The sequence below is a fragment of the Acomys minous genome (genome assembly GCF_964271855.1).
Source record: "Acomys minous genome assembly, chromosome: 18".
Classification (NCBI taxonomy): Eukaryota; Metazoa; Chordata; class Mammalia; order Rodentia; family Muridae; genus Acomys; species Acomys minous.
Genome location: NC_140501.1, coordinates 48,667,187 through 48,687,005, shown reverse-complemented (window position 1 = coordinate 48,687,005; position 19,819 = coordinate 48,667,187). Strand labels below are relative to the sequence as shown.

Sequence of the window (19,819 nt, the reverse complement as noted above, 5' to 3'; positions counted from 1 at the left end):
TTGTCACGTGCTTGACACCCATTCCTCACCCTGCAGAGGAGAACACACTGCTCTCTGGGGAGCACATGTCCTGCAGGAGGAGAGGTGGTGCCAGTTCAGTGGAACATGGCTGTGGCTCCCAGAAAAGGGAGCACAAGGGACAGCCACCTGCCTAAGTCTGGGAGTCCTGAGGAAGGTCATTGAGTTGATGGAGGCTTGAGAACTGAGGAGGAGAGGGTCCAGGAATGAGTCAGTCTGAAGAGACTCGAGGGAGAGCATGGACTTATGGGAAAATTCAGTGGTGGATGATGGGAAGCTGATGGAGAAGGGAAGATAGCCATTGTTTCAATAGTCTACTGTGTTTCTGGACCCTGCTCTAAAGCCCTCATGCTTGTAACCCACCAACGCTGCAGAAAGCCACTGAGGTAGGCGCTGTTGCCATCTTTGAAGGAGAGGAAGACTCTTGCCCGCGGCCATACGACATCGACATTTTATAGATGGGATGGTGTAATACTCTTTCTTGCCACTGTGGCCATTAAAATGTGCAGCCCGCATGACAGCAGGCATGTCACCTCAGGCTAAGGCAGTGGCTGCAAGGATAAAGAGAAGTGGATCAAATCACTGAAGATGTAAATAGACGTGATGGGACTGGCTGTCTCTGCACCTCCTCCTGCATTCAGAGTGTGGCCATGGGGAATACTGAACAGCACACTAATTGGATGGATGTGTATCTGGCAATTGCTTGTTTCCTAGTTGAGCAATGATGGGACATTATAATTATTCTGTGGGGATGGTGTTGTAAATGCAGTGTTGGAGGGACCAGAGTGACCATCACTGTCCCTGGCAGCATCTGGGGTGCTTGTGCTGGTGAGTCCTGAACTTGGTCATGATGCTGGGTAGGAGAGGGGGGATATAGGCATTCTTGGGGACTTGATTATGATTAAAGTCTTGTCATGTCATGGGTAGGGTTAATGGAGGCCATGAGGGCATCCAGGCTGGATGTGCCCACAGTCTGTGGTCAGGAGATAAGTGGAGGCATTGGTGTGGGATGCAGGCTCGAGTCTACTAGAAACACCCATGCCATACATAAGAGAGGGACAAAGAGTACAACAAAAGACAGCGAGGCCGAGGAGGTTACAGGAAAACCAGGAAGCAGTGACTCAGAATCTAGAAGAAAGGCAGTTTCAGAAGGTGGGGTCTGCCAAGGCAGGTGCCTCACATTGTGTGCTTACATGTGTCTGTGTGTGTTGAAAGCCAAGTGCTGTGGTCCAGGCTTGGTGGAGAGCTGGAAGAAGAGGCACTGGGGTTAAACTGTTTCCTTCAGAAGGCAGAGGGCTGAAGCCGGAGCCTTCAGGAGGACATAGGATGGAAGATAGTGTCTTTTGGACCCTGGAGAACTGGGCCTGTGTACAGCTGGAACTGGAGGTTCCACTTTTGTTTGCTTTAGAAAAAAAAGCTCTCGAAGTGTTTAGAGAAGGGATTGAGCATAGAGCTAGCTGCAGGGCTCAGGGAAAGCCTTGAGAAGAAACAGACTTTTTGCATCTGCTTTTTTTTTTTAAGTGTACACTGGATGCAACAGATGAAGGAACCTGAAATCGGCCTGTGGCTACTACAATAGAGGGCTTAGTGCTGGCAACAGAGCCTTAGAAGACAGGAGCAAGCAAAAGCCTCAACTGCGTAGGCTGGCAGAGCTCTGAACATCAGTTCTGAGCTTCCTGGTGACTTAGATGAAGGGGAGGCTGGGTGGGTCATGTAACTTCTAAAACACCACAAAAGGGAACATGCTAACTCTTAGATGCAGATATAGTCTCCCCAGTGGGCTAAATGCCCAACGGAGCATGCCAGAGTCTGTCATACACAGCCACATGCAACAACAGAACCGAAGGACAGTAGAGCCTTCAAAGTTGCTGGTACAGAAAGCAGCATGAGTCCAGGCTCAGGACCCTGTGCCCGCAGGTAGGCCAGGCATATCCCAAAAGCCAGCAGGCTGTGGGGGGCCTATGCAGGTGTATAGAGTCAAGATACTCAGATGTCTGAGCTACGAGTCTCCAGCAGATAAGAGACAGGACTTTCGCTTGCTTGTCAGTATTTTTTTGAGGAAGGATGGATGGCCCACAGGACATGTGTTTCCAATGGTTGAAGTCACTTGCGACTGGAGTGTTTTGGTGGCTTCATCTATCTGTTTAAGGAAACAGAAAGATTTCTGTTTGCTTATCTTTTTTCTGGAGATGGGGCAGCCACAGTCAGGAGAATTGTGCGGGGAAACAGCATAGATGATTAAATACCATTAGGCATTGTGCGGGTCAGCTTGGAGGACTCTGAAGAGCGAAGAGCTGACCAAGAAAACGAGCCCCTTGCACTGGGATATAGACTTCGAGGACCACAATCCGTAGGGGTCCATAGACAACATTCATGAAGATTATTGACTGGGGGACATGGTCTGATTTAATAGGCTTCAGGTGGGAAGCTCATGTTGCCTCCAAGATGAGGCTATGTGAGCTTCTTTTCCCAGCCAGGGTGTTCCTTGAGCCATCTTTGCCTAGTTCCCACCCCACTCACCACACACTCCAGAATACAGATGTAACATGGGGTCCTAGAGAAAGAAGAGCAGAAATGAGGAAAGAGCCTGCATTTTAGGATGGGTCTGGCAGAGGCCCTGTGTGATGTCACAGCACAGCCAAATTCCCTACAGGGGCCTTGAACCTCAACCCAGAGCTGAAGCTTTCAGTGTGCAGGGAGACATGTGCTGGGGAGAACGCAGAGACAGAGATGCGGAGGGACAGGCAGGTGGTAGATGAAGTGGGTGCCACTCCATGTTGGAGCCCTCTCCATGTGGTCTCCTGAAGGGCCTCCTAGTGGGCTATGTCCTTTCCTGAGCTTCCTCGGTTTCTACGCTGATCAAGGCAAGGGATCTCTTGGGAATCTTTCCTCATTTCCCAGATTTGTGGGCTAGAGTCTTTCCAGGTGGTTTCCAGGATGTTTTGTATTGCTCCTGGGGCCAACCTCAAGGCCTTTCTCCTTTGGGTCTTCCCAGGATGGGCCTAGAGGGAAAGAGAGTACTATGTTCTGTCTAGCTCCCACAGGTCTGACCTCTGACCCATGTGACACTGCCCTGCAGACCCTGATTGGTGCAAATCTCAGCTCTATAAGGTTAGAGATGGCTCCAAAGGGCAACTGGAGAGCATCAAGTTGGGCTTGACCCTGCACTGTGCCCAGGAAGGCATTCTGTGCTCTTTCTTCCTCTGGCTTGTCTTTTTCTAGACTTCTACCTCCCAGAATGGGCACACAGGTAGAAAAATCTTATGAAAATAGTGGCGCCAAAGGTCCTGGGGTTTGGAACAGGAACTGAAGACCCTCTATTTCTTGGGTATACTAATTAAGCTGGTTAGATGAGGATAATGGAAAAACATCTTTAGGGATAGGATCTCTGATAATGGAGTTCCCAGCCCTAGGAATCCCCTGCACCTCCCTTCCTCACCACCATGACCCGCTTCTGTAGTATTCAGTCCTGACTCAGCCAGTCCTGTCTCACCTGCTGGTCTTCCTTCCGTGCATGGATTCCAGGTATCCCCAGGCTTCTTGCTCAGTCAGTCCTGGCCCAGGAGTTCTGGAGTGGAAGGAAGTAGCTTTACCAAGGCCTGGATGGCATGATCTGGGAGCCGATTTGCTGATTTGCTAGGAGACTGGCTTAGTAGCAGCCTTGAACTTTGCCTCTGTAGATTCTCTTAAATGTCACTATCAATGAGGCTTTGTAGGTTTCCCTTTGATGAAGCATTGGTTAAACAGGGATATCTGCTAGCCAGGCTTTAGGGTTACTGGAAGCATTTTTGAATCCTCCCGCTGCTCTTTGACCTGGGTCAGATGGAGCTTCTGGGAGTGGAAACTTCCCACTGTACTCACAGTGTATACACAGCTAGGAGGCTGGTCCCTTAAGAACGCAGACTCTGCTCTTTGGTTTTGTCCCATTTCCGCCCCAAGACTCAGGGCTGTGGACTTAAGCTAACTGAAGATCTAAAGATGATTTAAGGATCTAAAGAGGAGACATTTCCTTTAGAAGCATCTGATAGGGAGCCGGGGGAGCTGGGAGCTTTTTGGAACGAGTCTGTGGAATCTGACTGGATTGTCTCCAGGTTCCAGGGGTCATGAGCTACTTTTGTGTTTTTGAATGAAATTGTTTATATCTTCTCAGCTCACATGCATTTTAGGGATGTGCTCAGTTGCATGTGTATGTATGTATGCATGTATGCATGCATATGCACATGCTCATGCATATGTGTGTTTGTGGGAGTGCATGAGTGCATGTGTTGCTGTGGTTGTGAAGACGTGGGGAGGATGGTTGTTGTCTTACTAACTATCTCTTGTCGGCCACATTTGGAAACGGCCTCCTGAAGTGCTCTATTCCTCCTGGCCTGCCGGAAGGCTATAAATAACCTCTTGCTGGACCCATGCCATCTACAGAGCTGTGATTTAACCTCTGGGTGCTGAGGATGTGCAGAAATAGACTCCAGCCTGGGGCTACCCCATCAGTCCTGGGCCATGCTTGTGCTGTGGCTACTGTCTTTGTCCTGAAAGAGAGGATGGCTGGGATGTGGAGGGGTGGGAGGTAGCCTCCCTCTCTGAGACTGTCCTGAACTGGGGTTTGATCTTGACCCCTTGGAATGGGCTTCTTTTTGACTCCATTGATCTATTCGCTGGTGTTTTCAGCAGACCATCTCTAAACAGCAATAAAAGACTATTTCCAAAGGGGTAGAAAGGCTAAGGACTTCCAAACTTTTACTTCTCTTTAAAGAAAAGCCCTGTGTATCTGGTTGATATATCATGTTTTGTGTGCAAATTTTAGAGGGAACCTTACTGTGTCCATTAGATTCTGAGAAGGTTCTTACGTTTCCTAGAGATTAAGAAACTCCATCTTCTCTGGTAATACCATCAATTCCCCAAGGGTGGAGTCAGAAGTTCCCCCTTGATTTGGTAGCAGAAGGAGCTGTTACTGACTAGTGATGTCTGTCTCTGGCCTGGGAAGGTTAGGGTGGGAATTGCCTCTAGCAGGGAGAATGGGGGTCTTAGGACCACTCTTCATTCATTTCACAACGCCCTGTTGATCCTCTGTGTTGAATGTGGCATTGTGTTAGAGTTGGAGAGTTAATGACTAGGGAACTGGAGGTCTTTGGAGTCTTATAGCGTCACTGTATTGGCTGGCTCTGCAGAGAGAGAGAGTGGGGACCTCCATCTTTATATGAAGGCATTGGTCACTAGGCTCTTCCGGAAGCTCCGGTTTTTCTCTTTTACTTCCTAGGTCTACTCTGGTGGTACTGGAGAGCACCTCTGCTAGGGAGGGTGGGATTCAGTCTAATGAGAGTGTCTTTCTGGTCTGGATTGGAGAAAAGCTTCACAGCTGAGGTTGCCTGAGGAGGGAGGAACTGTGGGCCGGCACTATGTCTCCTTTGTGAAGCAACTTTGCTCCCGCGTGACCCATGCTGGCTCTCATGGAGGCCTTGCCCATCTTCATTCTGGGTCAAGGGAAGGGCTCTTCCTGGAACTTCCACTGACATGTTGACACAAGGCAGCAATGTCGATTACTGTTTTACAAAAAGCCTCTAGGGATACGAACTCACAGATGCTCAAGCCTGGATACCTAGATTGTATGATAGAGCCTGTGGAACTTCCTGTTGTGGTTGCTGTGGGCTGAGTAGCAAGGCGGTATTAAGGAGGGGGTGTCTTTAGCCTTCCCCTCCCGTCCCACACTCCAGGCCCCTGGGCCCCACAAGACTCACACCCAGTACAGATGAAGTATGGTCCCTGTGTAGCAAAGGCTCCCACTGAAGAGTAGTGAGTAAGGACCTAGCTCCACTCAGGGGGTGGGGAAGAGGATCCACTGGGGAGATGCTGCTGATGCAGGGACTGTCAGGATATAAGCCCTTGTATCTGCTCTCACCAGAGCCTCTCCTGTGTGTGTGCATGCGCGTGCACACTCATATATGTGTGTGTGTGTGGGGGGGCAGGGGCTGATTTTCTTTCCTATTAGGCCACTAATCCTATCACAAGTAGTATGTCCTCCTCATGACTTTTAATACCCCTCACCTCCAAAGCCTCCATCTTCAAAGCCCACACTAGGGCTTAGGGTTTCCACATAACACTTTTGAGACATAAATATAAGCTTTCAGTCCTAGTACTTCAACTGACCCTTCAGGAAGCCTGTCTCACCCTCATCTCTTAACCCCTTCTGGCAGCTGGCTCCTTGTGTGGACTTTCTCTTGAGCTCCTCTATGTCCTTCACTTGGTACTTGGTGTTTTCCTTCTTGATTAAATGGCCCTACCTTTCCATATCCTTAAGCTACCACTGTGTCGATTGACTTATTTAATGAGTCTGTGTTGTGCCTCTGCTCTGCCTCAGGCACTGTGCTGAATACAAGAGGTACCTTGGAGATCACAGTAGGGGTGGCCACACCTCATCGGAACGTCCAGTCTGATGGAGGAGACAGTGGATAAGCAAGCAGAGAGGTGTATCCAGGTTGAGCATCCCGTATCTGGGAATCTGAAATGCCAGATGCTCCATAATTGAGGCCTTTCTGAACAGCAGTGTGACTCCACAAGCAGAACATTCCATACTTGACCTCAGGAGATGGGCTGCAGTCCAAACCCAAGTATGCTAAAAATACCGCACAAAATATCTCCAGGATGTCTGTTTAGCATATACATGAAACAAAAGCAAATTTCCCTTTTGGACTTGGGTCCCATCCTCATTATGTCTTAGTATCTAAGTGCAAATATTACCAGATCTGAAGGCTGAACAGTTTCTGGTCTATATTCCTTAACAGAATAGCTGCAGTGAACAGGATATAGACACAGAGCATCATAGGGGCAGGAAGAGGGGGACCCTTATTGGGTCAGAAAGACTCAGAGGAAATAATGTTTGAACTGAGACCTCAGGCTGCTGAGATGGCTCAGTCAGTAGAGGTTCTTGCCACAAAGCTCAATGATTTGAGTTCTATCTCTGGTGGAAGGAGGCAACCTACTCTGCAAATTGTCCTCCAACGTCCACACATATGAAGAATGCAGATCCAGAAACAGACATAGAAGGAAAGGCATTCATGTAGAGGGCGTGTCATTGGCAGAGGGTGCAGTAGGCAGACTTAGCATTGCCAGAAGAAGGGATGTGCCTGGAGCTTAGTGGCTTGGGGACAGGCTTGGGGCAGCATGTGGGCCCCAGAGAGGAGTTCAGACTGATTCTGGGGACAGGTTGAAAGGTACGTTTTGATGCTGAACAGCAACATGACAAAAACTGAGTGAGAAGATGACTGATACCATGTGAGGAGAGCAAGAGGGGCACAAGTGACTGCAGGACACAGAGCACAAGTGATTTCCCCATCACCACAGCAGCAGTGATGGTAGCTCAGACCAGGGCAATGGTAGTGTTGGCAGGAGAAAAGCGGATAAGGTAGGGATATTTTAGAGGTGGGTTTGGGAGTAAGGGTGATGGACAAACCCCAGGATGACCCAAGGGACACATCTATGTAATTAGCATGGAGCGAGTCTTTCAGATGGGCAATATCTGATGTTGAAGGTAGACCAGGAATTCTATCTGGGCATGGTTAGTGTTTGGGTGCTTCCAGACATCTCTGGTCCTTGACTGGGTTGGTAAATTCTGAGGCTTATTAGCAGGGTGGAGATATTTTAAACTGAGGGATGGTAAATTTCTCTTGGGTAGAGAGAGTCCAGTGAGGGAAGAGGCATGGGGGATGCTCCTGATCTGCTAGCCACGTGATGATGTTTGTTATGCATCCCGTGAGGTCCAGGGTTCAGAAGAACATTTTCTGGCAAAAAGAAGTGGACAGCTGTGCTAGATGCTGCTGAGATGCCCACAGGATGTGGACACCCAGGGAACCATTGTATTTAGGAATGCAAAGGGCTGTGGTGATGTTTCCATAGAAACTTTGATAAATTGTTGATTCCAGAAACCTGCTAGTTTCTTCAGTGCTAAAGAAAGTCACCTCATTTGGTCCCAGCTCGCCGGCATAGAATAGGGGAGGGATACGGCAAAAAGTTTCCCTTCTGTGGAAGGATGGTTAAGGATACATAACACCGGATCTGGAAAGTGTGGCTGGAAATGGAGGTGGGCATGAGGTTTCTTCAACCACAGGTAGTTCCAGGTGTAGTCCTCTTCAGGTCCGAGGACTATAGGAGGAGGGGCTTAGCTGGAGCCAATAAGTAGTCCTGCTGACCCACAGCCTTTGGGTAGATGTAGGACCTTTTAGCTTTATAATGGTGCTTTACACACTCACTGGAAAATATCCTTTTAAGCCTGGGTTTGATCCTCTCTAATGATGCTGGCCTGTGGTTACTGAGCCACAGCTTCCAGTCATTTCTGGGACCACAGTGATGGACAGCTAACTTGGTCTTTGTTTTGTTTTGTTTGAGACAGGCTTTCTCTGTGTAGCCTTGGCTTCCCTGGACTCAATCTGTAGACCAGGCTGGCCTCGAACTCACAGAGATCCACCTCCCTCTGCCTCCTGAGTGCTGGGATTAAAGGCGTGCACCACCACGCTCAGCTGCTAACTGATCTTTTGATCAACAAGCCACATGAGGTATTCACCACTGTATTAGAAAACAGACTTTATGTTAGGTAATTGTGCCCAGCTGAAGGGTAAAATAAGTTCTCTGAGCACGCTTAAGGTAAGCTGGGCTAAGCTATGATGGTTTGAAATACGGGTTGATTTGTGATATTTCCACCCTATGACTGGCTTATGGGGATATAACTGCATTTGAAGTTGAAGAGCATGCATGTTTTAATTCAGATTCCGATCTAGGCTCCGAAGTTCCTTGATATGGTCCTTGCTGATTTTGCCTCTCCCGCTTCCAGGCCCAAGTCCTTCAGCTCTGGAAAACATCTGTCTCTGGGTCACTGCTCTAAGAGCAGCATAGGAGGCAGTCTCTACTTTCCAGCTCTTCTAGTTTTCCACAGGGAGGCATTTGGTGTTTCATTGAAGGGGTCTGAGGGATGTTCTGGGGGCTCCTGTGATGGGGTTTGTTTCATGGTGTTCCAAGGATGGCATGTGTGTGAATTGCCTGTGTCCAACACCGGGAGGGCTTTGCCTTTCTGTTCAGTAGCATAGCTGTAGCTTTCATTTCCTGAGTACCCTTAGCCTGCTGTCCTTGAGTTACATGCCAGCTTTCTCAAGGTCTCTATTAGTTGCTTTCACACTGTCATGATGCACTACTTGACAGAAACAAGAGAATGGTTTATTTGTCTCATGGTTTCAGAGCACTTCAGCCCATCATTGTGGGGGTGGCAGGATGGACTAGTTCATGGCTTGTGGACGGGGGTACACGTGGGCGGAGACTGTTTACCTCAAGCAGAGTGTTGGCAGGAACCAAGGAACATCACCCTTGAAGGCCTACCCCGAGTGAGCCTCCCAAGATAACGCTAGCAGCTGGTGAGAAAGCTTTAGAAAACACTAGCCCATGGAAGCGGTTTCAGATTCAAACCGCGACAGGGCCCTTCTAGAGGCTGCCTTGCAAGACTCAGAAGCCTTTCACCAGTTAAGTGGTACTAGGGAAGTCTCTCTGACTTGGCTTAGGCTGTTAATGACAGCCACCTGCCTGCTGATGCACGGGGGTTCTATGTGAGTCTCATATAGACACTTTTGCAGTCCCTGCTCCCATCCTGCCTGGACTTTGGGCACCGAGATCTGCTCAAGAAAAAAAGATCAGAGAATTAAATCATGAGTGAGACAGACAGCCCTGGGTTTTGATCACGAAATGCTTGAGTGTGCAGACTTTTTTTTTTTTTTTTTTAACATTGACTGAAGAGCATCTGTCTGGAAGGACAGCAGCTTTGTAGGCCATTTAGGAAACGGGTATGAGGATTTGGATTTCTCTCTGGGTATCTAAAGGCACTGCTAGGCTAGTAGGGGCTACAGGTGGAAGGCTGGCCCTCACAGCTGGCAGGGTCACTAGAGAAGCCCTTTTGGGGGATGATTTCTCTTCCCAGTTGGAAGATGTAGCTCTGTGTTTTGAGGCGCCCCTTCTGCTTCTTGCAGTGGCAATGCACCAAAGGACTGTTGCCGAAGAGAGGCTTAACTAGCCCATCTGTACTTTGCTAGCAAGTTTAACTCTCTCTGGGAGACAATGAGGAGTCATGATGCATTTAAGCGGGAGGATAACATGACCCAAACCATCATGTTAGAAAGATGCTGTGATGGAAGAGTTAGAGGCTGGAGCCTGGAGACGGGGGTCCCATAGGAGACCTTCCTGTGATGGGCTTGAGACAAGGGCAAGGCAGGTTGTGAACAAAGCGAAACTGGTCACAGGGATGGCATAGGGCCCTGAGAACTTACTGGAGGAAGACAGTGAAGGGGAGTCCAGGAGACTCTCACGGTCTCCAGCATGGTGACTGACTGACTGGTTGCTGATGCCATCACCTTGAGAAGGGAGGAGGAGAAAAAGGAGTTTGCTAAGATGGGGGAGGGATATTTGCGTCTCAGAGCTGTTGTTTGAAAACCTTTGAATGTGCAAGTGTCAATGTCAAATACAAAAGGTATTTGTTATCCGGGAGTTCAGCGGAGAGGCAAGGGCTTGGGTGGAGATGATGGGATTAAGAGAAATATCTCATGAAAAGGTGTGAGCAGCCGCCTGGTGCATAGGCACGTAGAAAACACGAGCTCCTTCAAAGGGCTCTAAGCTCATTTGGGAAGGCAGGCCTTGCCCCTGTGAACTAGCAGCCATGAAGAGGAGGCCTGGTTTAATTAAGAGTTGTGAGGATTAAACTTCGTGCTGCAGGCAAGCCCTGGAAAGCCAGAGAGGGCAGTGGAGAGTGGATCCAGCAGCTGGGCCAGGAAGGAGGGAGGATGCTTTAGGGCTGAGGCTTCAAGGGAGAAAGGGGCTGAGGAGGAAGAAGGGCGTGGCTAGCTGTGTGTGTGTGTGTGTGTGTGTGTGTGTGTGTGTGTGTGTGTATGTGCGCGCGCGCGCGCGCTCTCCTGTTCAGAGCAGAAAGGGCCAACAGAATGAGGAGAGCTTGCTGTAGAGGGAGGGAGGGTTTGAGGCAGTCTGTGGTACTCCTATCTCCTGTCTTTCTGGGAAGTGGCAAGGAGCCAACTGTGTGTCCCAGGATGATGCCTACTTCTTCCTTTTTACCTGAGGTTTCCTTTTAATTCTCAAAGGGAGATTCAGTTAGCTTTTATTTTTATAAAAGTGCTATGGACTCGGTGTAAGAAATAATTGAAAGCTGGGTGTGGTGGCTCACATCTGTAATTCCAGCACTTATGGGGGTAGAGGCATAAGGACCATGAGCTCCAGGCCAGCTAATGTGGACTACCTAGAGAGCTTGTCTCAAAACCCAAAATAGCAAACAACAACAACAACAACAACAACAACAACAACAACAACAACATCATCATGAAGGACCCTTCAGGCCTGACATAAATATAAATCATCTCTAATACAAATACCCTGAAATAAACTCTGCATGGCACTTTGGGGGAATGTATACTCTCAGACTCTATTTTAAAAGGATGCTCATACATTTTAACAAAATGATGTCATGTGTGCTGTTCTGCAAGCTATTTTGTGTTCTCTAAATATGTGGTCCACATTTTCCCATGTCGGTGCAGTATGCTGTTTTCCCCGTGTGAGCTGTGTCTCCATGTAGGCCTTTCACAGCTTGTCTTTCCCCTTGTTTATATGCTGTTAGTATCTAAGGAATGTGTACCTGGGTTAGACAGTAGGGGTAGCCATATTTGAGGCTATCCTTAGATAGCCTAGGCTATCCCTATCTGAGAAGGGATGCTCAGAGTACCCTCAGAGAACTCTTGGGACTGGTGTGCCACTTTCCCTAGGTGGAGAAGAGCCATGAGCTAGAATGGGGCGGCTGCCACGATCTTTACAGCAAGTGGGAGATTTTCCCATTTGTTGCTAGGACTGCTCTCTGCTTAGTGGTTGTTGTGGGGGGAGGGGTGCTGAGTCTGCTTCCCTCTGCAAGGACTGGTCTGAGCAGGTGGGCTCTGGAAAGATACAGAGGCCTTCTTAGCTACCACCCTGAGACTCTAGGAGAGATGATGTTCAAAGCAGAAGAGTTGAGGAGTATATCTGTGCGTTGACATCATTAAACCACCGACCGGCTGGTTGTGTCGGGAAGGGGTGAGTGAGAGGCGCGTTCAGAGGGTGAGAGCATGTTGGCCATGCTGGGCCTCTGAGGTCTGAGTTGTACACTTTCTTGGCTCTGCTTCCTCAAAGACTTTGCTTCTCTGGGAGTGGGTACTTTATTTAGTTTTAAAATTATTATTATTATTATTATGATGATGATGATGATGATGATGATGATGATGATGATGATGATGCTTTTGAATGTCTTACTTTGTAACTCAAGTTAGCATGGAACATACTGTGTAGTCCAGGCTGGCCTTGAACTCATGGCAGTACTCCTGCTCCAGCTCTCCAAGTGCTGAGATTATGGTGTGAGGTCCCTTAGCTCCCATCACCCACACTGGGGGCGGGGGGGGGGTCATTAAATGAGTGAGCAAAGATGGTTGCCTGTTTTTGGATAACTCTAGTTTCTTCAGGGACAATTTGAAATCCTGAAGACACCAACAAGTAGTAGCCACTGAGTATGATAGACCTTGAGCTTGGAAGAGGCCAGGCAACAGTTGTAGTTGTTAAGCTGTGGTTTCCCCTCCTGGAGGGAAAGATAGGCTGTTATCTCCCAGCAGGTGGGCAGGTGCGAAGCAGGCTGGTGGGAGGCATCATGTCCCTTCCTACCAGGTCCCCTCCCCATGGCTGGCATGTTCTTCTGGCCATGCTCCATGCTGCTTATTTTCTGCTTTTTTAATCTGCTGCTTTCATTTGGTCTTGGTTCTCTAAGGAGATGTGTGTGTATGTGTGTGTGTGTGTGTGTGTGTGTGTACGAGTGGTGAGATGGGGAGCCATAGCCTTTACTTCTCTGCTGTTTGTACCTAGACAATTCTGCCCAGTAGCCTTGGTTACTTGTGGGGTAGGGGGGATCGTAAAGGTGAGGCCTGTGTTTAGTCTTCTTCTTGCTAGGATAAGGTGTATGCTTTGTGGAAAGATGACAGCTATGGTGATGAACGGGACATGGTTATTCCTGAAACTGTGGCTTATGAAGACCCAAGGATACATGCCTGCTCCCTGTACAGGTTGAGGAGAAGGAGGAGAACATCCCAATAGAATATTATTTTATAGATGGAGATGCTGAAATCTGGAAAAGTAAAGTTATTTGTTCGAAGTCATGTGACTGAGAACACACAGAATCTGGACGAGAGGCCAAGCCTTGCCTCTCTGGAGAGTGCCCCATACTTTTCAGGCAGCTTGATATGGCAGAAGAGGAACCCAACAGACCCAAAGCTCTAGGCACCCTCCAGCCTTGGGAGGTATGACATTCGTGAGTTTTACTTCCTTTACTAAAAAAAAAAATGACAGAATTGGAGCAGGATGTACTGGTGCATGCCTGTAATTCCAGCACTTTGAAGGAAGAGGAACTGGGAGTTCAAAGGCAGCTTTAGCTACATAGTGAGACTCAGTTCAAAAACAAAAAGGACCTAAGTGACTCAGTCCTGTTCATCATATGAGGTTTAGAACTGGGGATGGTTGGGAAGGAACAGGCTGAGAATGCCTTATCTGAACTGCTGGGTCCTTAAGTGTTTCAGATAATTTATTTTTAGTATTTACATATGTATGCATATATATTGGAGGTGAAATCCACATCTGCCTATTGAGTTGGAGATGCGCTTACAGTTTCAGAGGTTAGCTTATTGTCATTATGACAGGGAATGTGGCATCAGGCAGGTAGGGAGGCATGGGGCTGGAAAAGTATCTGAGAGCTCACGTATGATACACAGGCTCAGGGAGAGAGAGAGCCAATGAGAGAGCAAGACAGAGAGGCACAGACACACACAGAGAGACGAAGAGAGAAAAAGACAAAGGGAGAGACAGAGACAGAGAGAGAGACAGAGACAGAGAGATGGAGACAGAAAAGACAAAGGGAGAGAAAAAGACAGAGACAGAGAGACAGAAACAGAGAGACGGAGAGAGAAAAAGACAAAGGGAAAGACAGTCAAAGACAGAGACAGATGGAGAAAGAAAAAGACAAAAGATATATCTATGTCTATATCTATCTATCTATCTATCTATCTATCTATCTATCTATCTAGAGACAGAGAGAGAGAGAGACAGACAGACAGAGGGAGACAGAGAGAGAGAGAGAGACAGACAGAGAGAGAGACAGACAGAGACAGATAGATAGAGAGCTAGAAGAGAGAAACTGGGCATTTTGAAACCCCCAAGCTCATCCCTTATGTTTTACTTCCTCCAACAAGGCCACACCTCCTAATTCTTCCTAAACAGTTCTACCAGCTGGAGACCAAGCATTTAACTATCCTATGATCCCATGTGGGCTACTCTCATTCAAACCACCACATTTGTAAACAAGACCTTCACTTATGCTTCACACCCCTTACATACATGTGTGGTCTTTTCAGTAACTTTTGCATGAGATAAACCTTCCTGGTGGCCCTTTTCCACTCTTGTTTCATGTTGATACTTAAATGTTTCAGATTTTAGAATATTTCAGATTTTTTTTTTGGTTGGAGTCTTTGAACAAGGTAATATTTTTTATTTTTCTTTACTTAAAAGCACGTGTGTGTGTGTGTGTGTGTGTGTGTGTGTGTGTGTGTGTGTGTAAGCCAGAGGTTGACTGGTTGAATATTCTTCTTCTATTGCTCTCCTCCTTATTTTCTGAGGCAATGTCTTTTTCTTGGGGCTCACCATTTTGGCCATTGAGCTGACCCTCTCAACTCTCTCTGTTTCTGCCCCATGCCTAGAGGTGAGGTTTCAGGCATTGCTGCTACAAATGCCTTTTAATTTCAGTTTTTAAAGGATGGCAGCATTTCATTTTCTTTTTTAAAAAATTTTTTATTTTAAAAATCCAACAATTACATCATTTCCCCCTTTTCCTTTCCTTTGCCCCATCTCTTCTATGTACCCTCCTCGCTCCCTCTCAAAATTATGACCTCTTTTTCTTTAATGTACACACACACACACACACACACACACAGACACACACACAGACACGTCTAAATACATAAATACAACTCGCTCAGTCCATCAATATTACTTGTATGTACATTATTTCAGCTCTGCCTCATTGGCATTGCATAATAAGCTAAGTGGCACGTCCCAAGGAAGCTAGTTTCCCCCCATTCTCCCAGCATTACTTAGTTGCCTGTGTTTCTTTGTCTAGGGGTGATGTTTCATGAGTGTCCCCTCTTCCGTGTTAGTATGTCTGTTGATGTTGTCATTGTTTGTTTGTTTGTTTGTTTGTTTTGACTAGGCAGCCATATTGTTGAGGTATCATGAATGTGTAGCCTCCCTGTCATTTCTAGGAGACGCATCCCACTGTAGGCTTCTTGGTCCTCTGGCTTTTAAAATCCTTCTGCCCCATCTTCTGCTGTGTTCCCTGAGCCTTGGGTGTAGAAGTTGTGTTGCAGGCGTACCAGCTGGGGCTGTGTATCCCACAATCATTTAGTTGCTGCTTTTTGACTAGTTGTGGTTTTCTGTAATGATCTCCTTCTGCTGCAGGGACAAGTTTCTTTTATGAGGGTGTAAGGATATGGTTTCAGAATGCGGTTATGAATTATGCTGGTTTCGTATAGTGGGTGTGGTGGGTTCTTCTCTAAGACTCATGGCCTCACAAGCCCCAGGTAGTTGGCTATGTTTCCCTCCTATTGAGTGGATCTTGAGTCTAATTACAGAGCTGTTGGTTCCTGCCAAGGTGTGAGCACCACAGTTGTACCCTCAGGGCTGTCATGCCTCGCTGGTCATTTTTGTTCATAGGTATTAGAGCTGGTTAGGAATCATCAGCTGCTTACCTCCCTGGGGAGTTTACGTAGCATCTTCCAAGTAGCCCTCCCCCATTTTTACCAGTTTCTTGTTTCAAATCTCTTGTATCCTGCTAGACTGCTCTCTAGTGCCCCACCTCATGGGCCCCTTTTACCTTCCTGTTTCTATGGTTACTCAGCATACCTGCCTTTCGCGTGTGTGCTGCAGATCCAAACTCTGGTCCTAAACCTTGTACAGTGAGCACTTTGCTCACGGAGGCATCTCCCCAGTTTGGAATGCTGCTTGGCCTACAGACCCAGCTCTGTCCTGGTGGGAATAGAGGGCAGAGGGCGTGGGTTGGGTACAAGCGGGCAGAGCAGAAAGGCAGGGAAGGGTTGGTGTTTGGCTGCACACAGAGCCCTGGAGGTGGCGTTTGGCTTCTAGCTGTGGGCAGAAGGTCGAAGACCAGTTGGACCTCAGGTCAGCCTGGGCCTGGCAAAGGAGATCATTTCTAGCCAAGTGAGTCCCTACAAGCCAGCCAGCCCATTGGGTGCTGAAGGCTGGGTGGGGGAGGGCTGGTGATCTCAGGGAACCAATCAGTGGGGAGAGGGGGGAGGGGGGAGGGGAGGGTCTTCAGCCCTCAGTCCCCTTCCTTTCTCCATGGAGGCTCAGGCCTGTTTTAGTCCTCACCTATTTCTCTCCCCTTTAGATCAAACCCCGGAGGTCAACAGCAGAAAGGAGGGGGTAAAGCGAAATGATGATGACTTTGATTTTTTTCCCCCCTTCTTGTGTCGGAGCCTGGGGAGGGTGGTTGTTTTGCTTCCTGGACCTCGGTGGCGAATTCTCTGCCAGACAATCATCGCTGTGCTTTCATTGCTTTCTGATGCTCCTCTAACTGCGCAGGGTCGGCTATTAAATGGTCATCAAACCTCAGCCTCTATCCCATCAATAGTCATAAAGTTGGGGAGATAAAAGCCATCAGTTTTCCATTATAGCTGAAAGCAATACTGTGGATGGCTATTTTCTGAATGCTGCAGATAGATGTATTTTAACTAGAGCACAGTTTCCAGTGGGCCCGGCTCAGCTGTGGTCCCCGCTAGACCTGGGATAACCTGCTAGGTGCAGAAATGCAGGCGTGGTTGGGCAGTTTCTTGATCAGTCCTCTTTCCTTGGAGATTCAGATGGGCTGATCCTCAGGGTGGGGATGTTGGGCGGAGGCCCCGCTGGTGCTGATGTGTATCCCCACTCTACATATTAATGAGCTATAGTGCATAGATGTGGAGAGTCCTGATAATGCCCAGCCCGATGGAAAACAGCCTCTCCGTATAGGATCCTGAGATTCTAAGAGGCCAGGGGAGGGTACCATGGAACACCTGCTTACCTGTGGGGAGCCTGGTGGAGCAGGCATGAGCTATAGAATGGGCCCAGGTGGACATGGAATGGTCCATCGTGAGGAAGCTGGAATCGAGGATGTGAGTACCACTGCTCCTGCCGAATACATGGTGCCTGTAGCATCTCAGACAAGCATGCCATCTGGAAACGGATTTTGCAATTACATAGCCTGGCAGTGAGCAACCACTGGCCATGTTTATAGAATGAATTTACACCCTCCCCTGCCCCAATCCCAGGGTCCTCGATGCAAGTTCCAAAAGAATCTGGGCTCTGGCAACCCTGGTCCACGTGCCTACTGCTGTTTATTTCTTCTTAAACATGTAACTCACCCCACTTTTCCAGTCTCTGGGCACTTGCAGGGTCAGGACCCCTTGTCTGGACGTCCCACTGGCTCAGTGGGAAGTCCCTAATCATATTAGAGTTTCTTTTCGGTCACCTCCTCTTTGTCCATCTCTGTCTTTTCCGGGAAGTTGCCTTCTCTGTTTCCTGCACCAGCGTACTCATGCTCCAGTCCCCATCAGAGCTATTCTTAGAGACATCACAGTTGTTGAGTGTGTGGCCTTCGCTTTACAATGCTCTGGGGTCATCTCATGTTTCCTGGTGTTTTTCCCTCTGCTGCAGTTGGCTCACTCTCCTGCCTAGCTATTGTGGTGCTGAAGATGTGGGTCTGGGGCCAGCAGGACCGTCCTAGGTGGTGGTCAGACTTCCGGTCTGTGCTTCTGCTCCCCCGGCAGCCTCATAGGGTTGGGGTCTTTTCCTGTGGACCTGTCAGTATTTGTTGAATACCCTGCTCTAGATGTTTCCACATGTGCCATGGCTGTGACACTCTACTGGCTTCAAATTTGCCTAGGGATGATCTTTTTGATGTAACAATTTTTTCATCTGTATCAGGGAGTGGACCTTAGGACAGCACAACCTTGAGCTTCCTCTCCCACACTGATGACCAGGCCATTTAGCAAGTCACGAAGAGTTTTTAGCTTTTGACTTGAGTTTTTGAGTCTTCTGAAAATTATCCTTTGTTTTAGCCTTATGGACACCTAGACCTTTCCGTCTCAAAATCTTACCTGTTTCCTGGAATGGTATGTAGGGGATGAGAAGAAAAGAAACCTCCTATGGTTTGTCCACATTCCTTTCTCTGCTACACCCTTAGGTAGGGAGGAGTCTGCCCACATGTGACTCTCCTCCTGGTGACACTATGTGCTCTGGACCTGGTGGCAGGGTGGCCTGCTCGTTAACCCCAGCATCTGGCACATGGCCTGGTGTGACAGAAGTGCAGTGAGTAAGCATGGGGGTCTTGGGTGCTCTGTCTCCTAAATGAGAGACTGTAGCAGGCATCCTAACTTATCTCCAGAGCTGGAGCTGCTGGGACACAGTTGTTTGTTTTTCTGTCAGATTTTCCTCTCTGTGTTTGCTTCCGTTTTTTTTCCCCTGAAGGGTTGTTTCCCTCCGGTGCTATTCCTTCTATCACCCAAGGAACAAGAGAACCAGATATCTGAGAGTGTGGGGATTGTATATGCTCTGGGGGATAGAGGCTTTAAGTGGAGGGAGAACCAATTTTCTTAGGAGCAAAAGATCTCTTTTAGTGGACAAACTTCATCTTGCCTCTCTAGGCAGCTGCCTTCGACTTGGACAGCTGCCAGATGAGTGACCTACAAATGTGCTGCACGGTAGAGCCCTTTTAGATTAAAAAACATATTTTAAGATGACTTTGGAAAAGGGACTAGAGAGCTCCTTGGACGGCTGGTGGGAGGGAAGCAGACTTGGCCATTGAGATGGATCAGGTTAGTAGACCCCTCAGATTCCACCATGTCTCTGTAGAACGGCATCGTCCTGAGTGTTCTCGGATGGCCAGTACTGCAATAACTTACTCTGTCCTTTCCTCACCCTCTGTGGGTCTAGGAGCCAGATCTCACTGGGTAGAGTAGTGGCATCAGCACAGATCAATGCCTGTTGCCTTGCCAAATGATGCCTGGGCTATTGGTAATGGTGACAATAACAATCATTCTACCCAAGGGTACCGTGGGGTCATCCAGAGATGCTGCACCATGAAGACTCCCATTGCAGACAGAAGAAGTGTAGGCTGAGTGAAGGCCAGCAGCATTGGAAGGGAAGAGGCTGGGTCAGAACAGCTGGGTCCTGTCTGAGCCTAAACCTGACTACCTCAAGCCTTAAAAAGATTAAAAAAAACCCCTTTATTATAAAAATTCAAATAAAAACACCACACACCAAAACTAATCAGACCCAAAGTCTATGCAAGTCAATGATTTTCTATACAATTAGAATAGACCTTCTAAATGGAAGCTGAAGGTCATGTTAAACTTTATACCTTTAGTACTGATTATATTTTGTGTACTAGTCTACCACCCCAAACCAAAACCAAAACCAAAACCAAACAAAACAAAAAAAACCCATGACAGAATTAGAACAAGAAAAACAAGCCGCTTACATCTACTTTAATAAATCATGTCTTTACCTGCGTTCAGTCCTTTCTCATCTACTTAATTTTAGCCTCTCTTGGCCCATTTTCGTCATGTTATGTTGCACCCACATGTACATTTGTTTAAGTATATACTTATATTATTGGCTAGATCCTGCATATGCGGGAGAACTTGCAGTTTTTTCT

The 19,819-nt window shown here is 47.9% G+C and overlaps 1 protein-coding gene across 3 annotated transcripts in view; it reads left to right on the top strand.

Moving 5' to 3' along the window:
- GFRA2 (GDNF family receptor alpha 2) overlaps positions 1-19,819 on the top strand; it is a 92,003-nt gene that overhangs the window by 36,444 nt on the left and 35,740 nt on the right. The window lies entirely within an intron of this gene.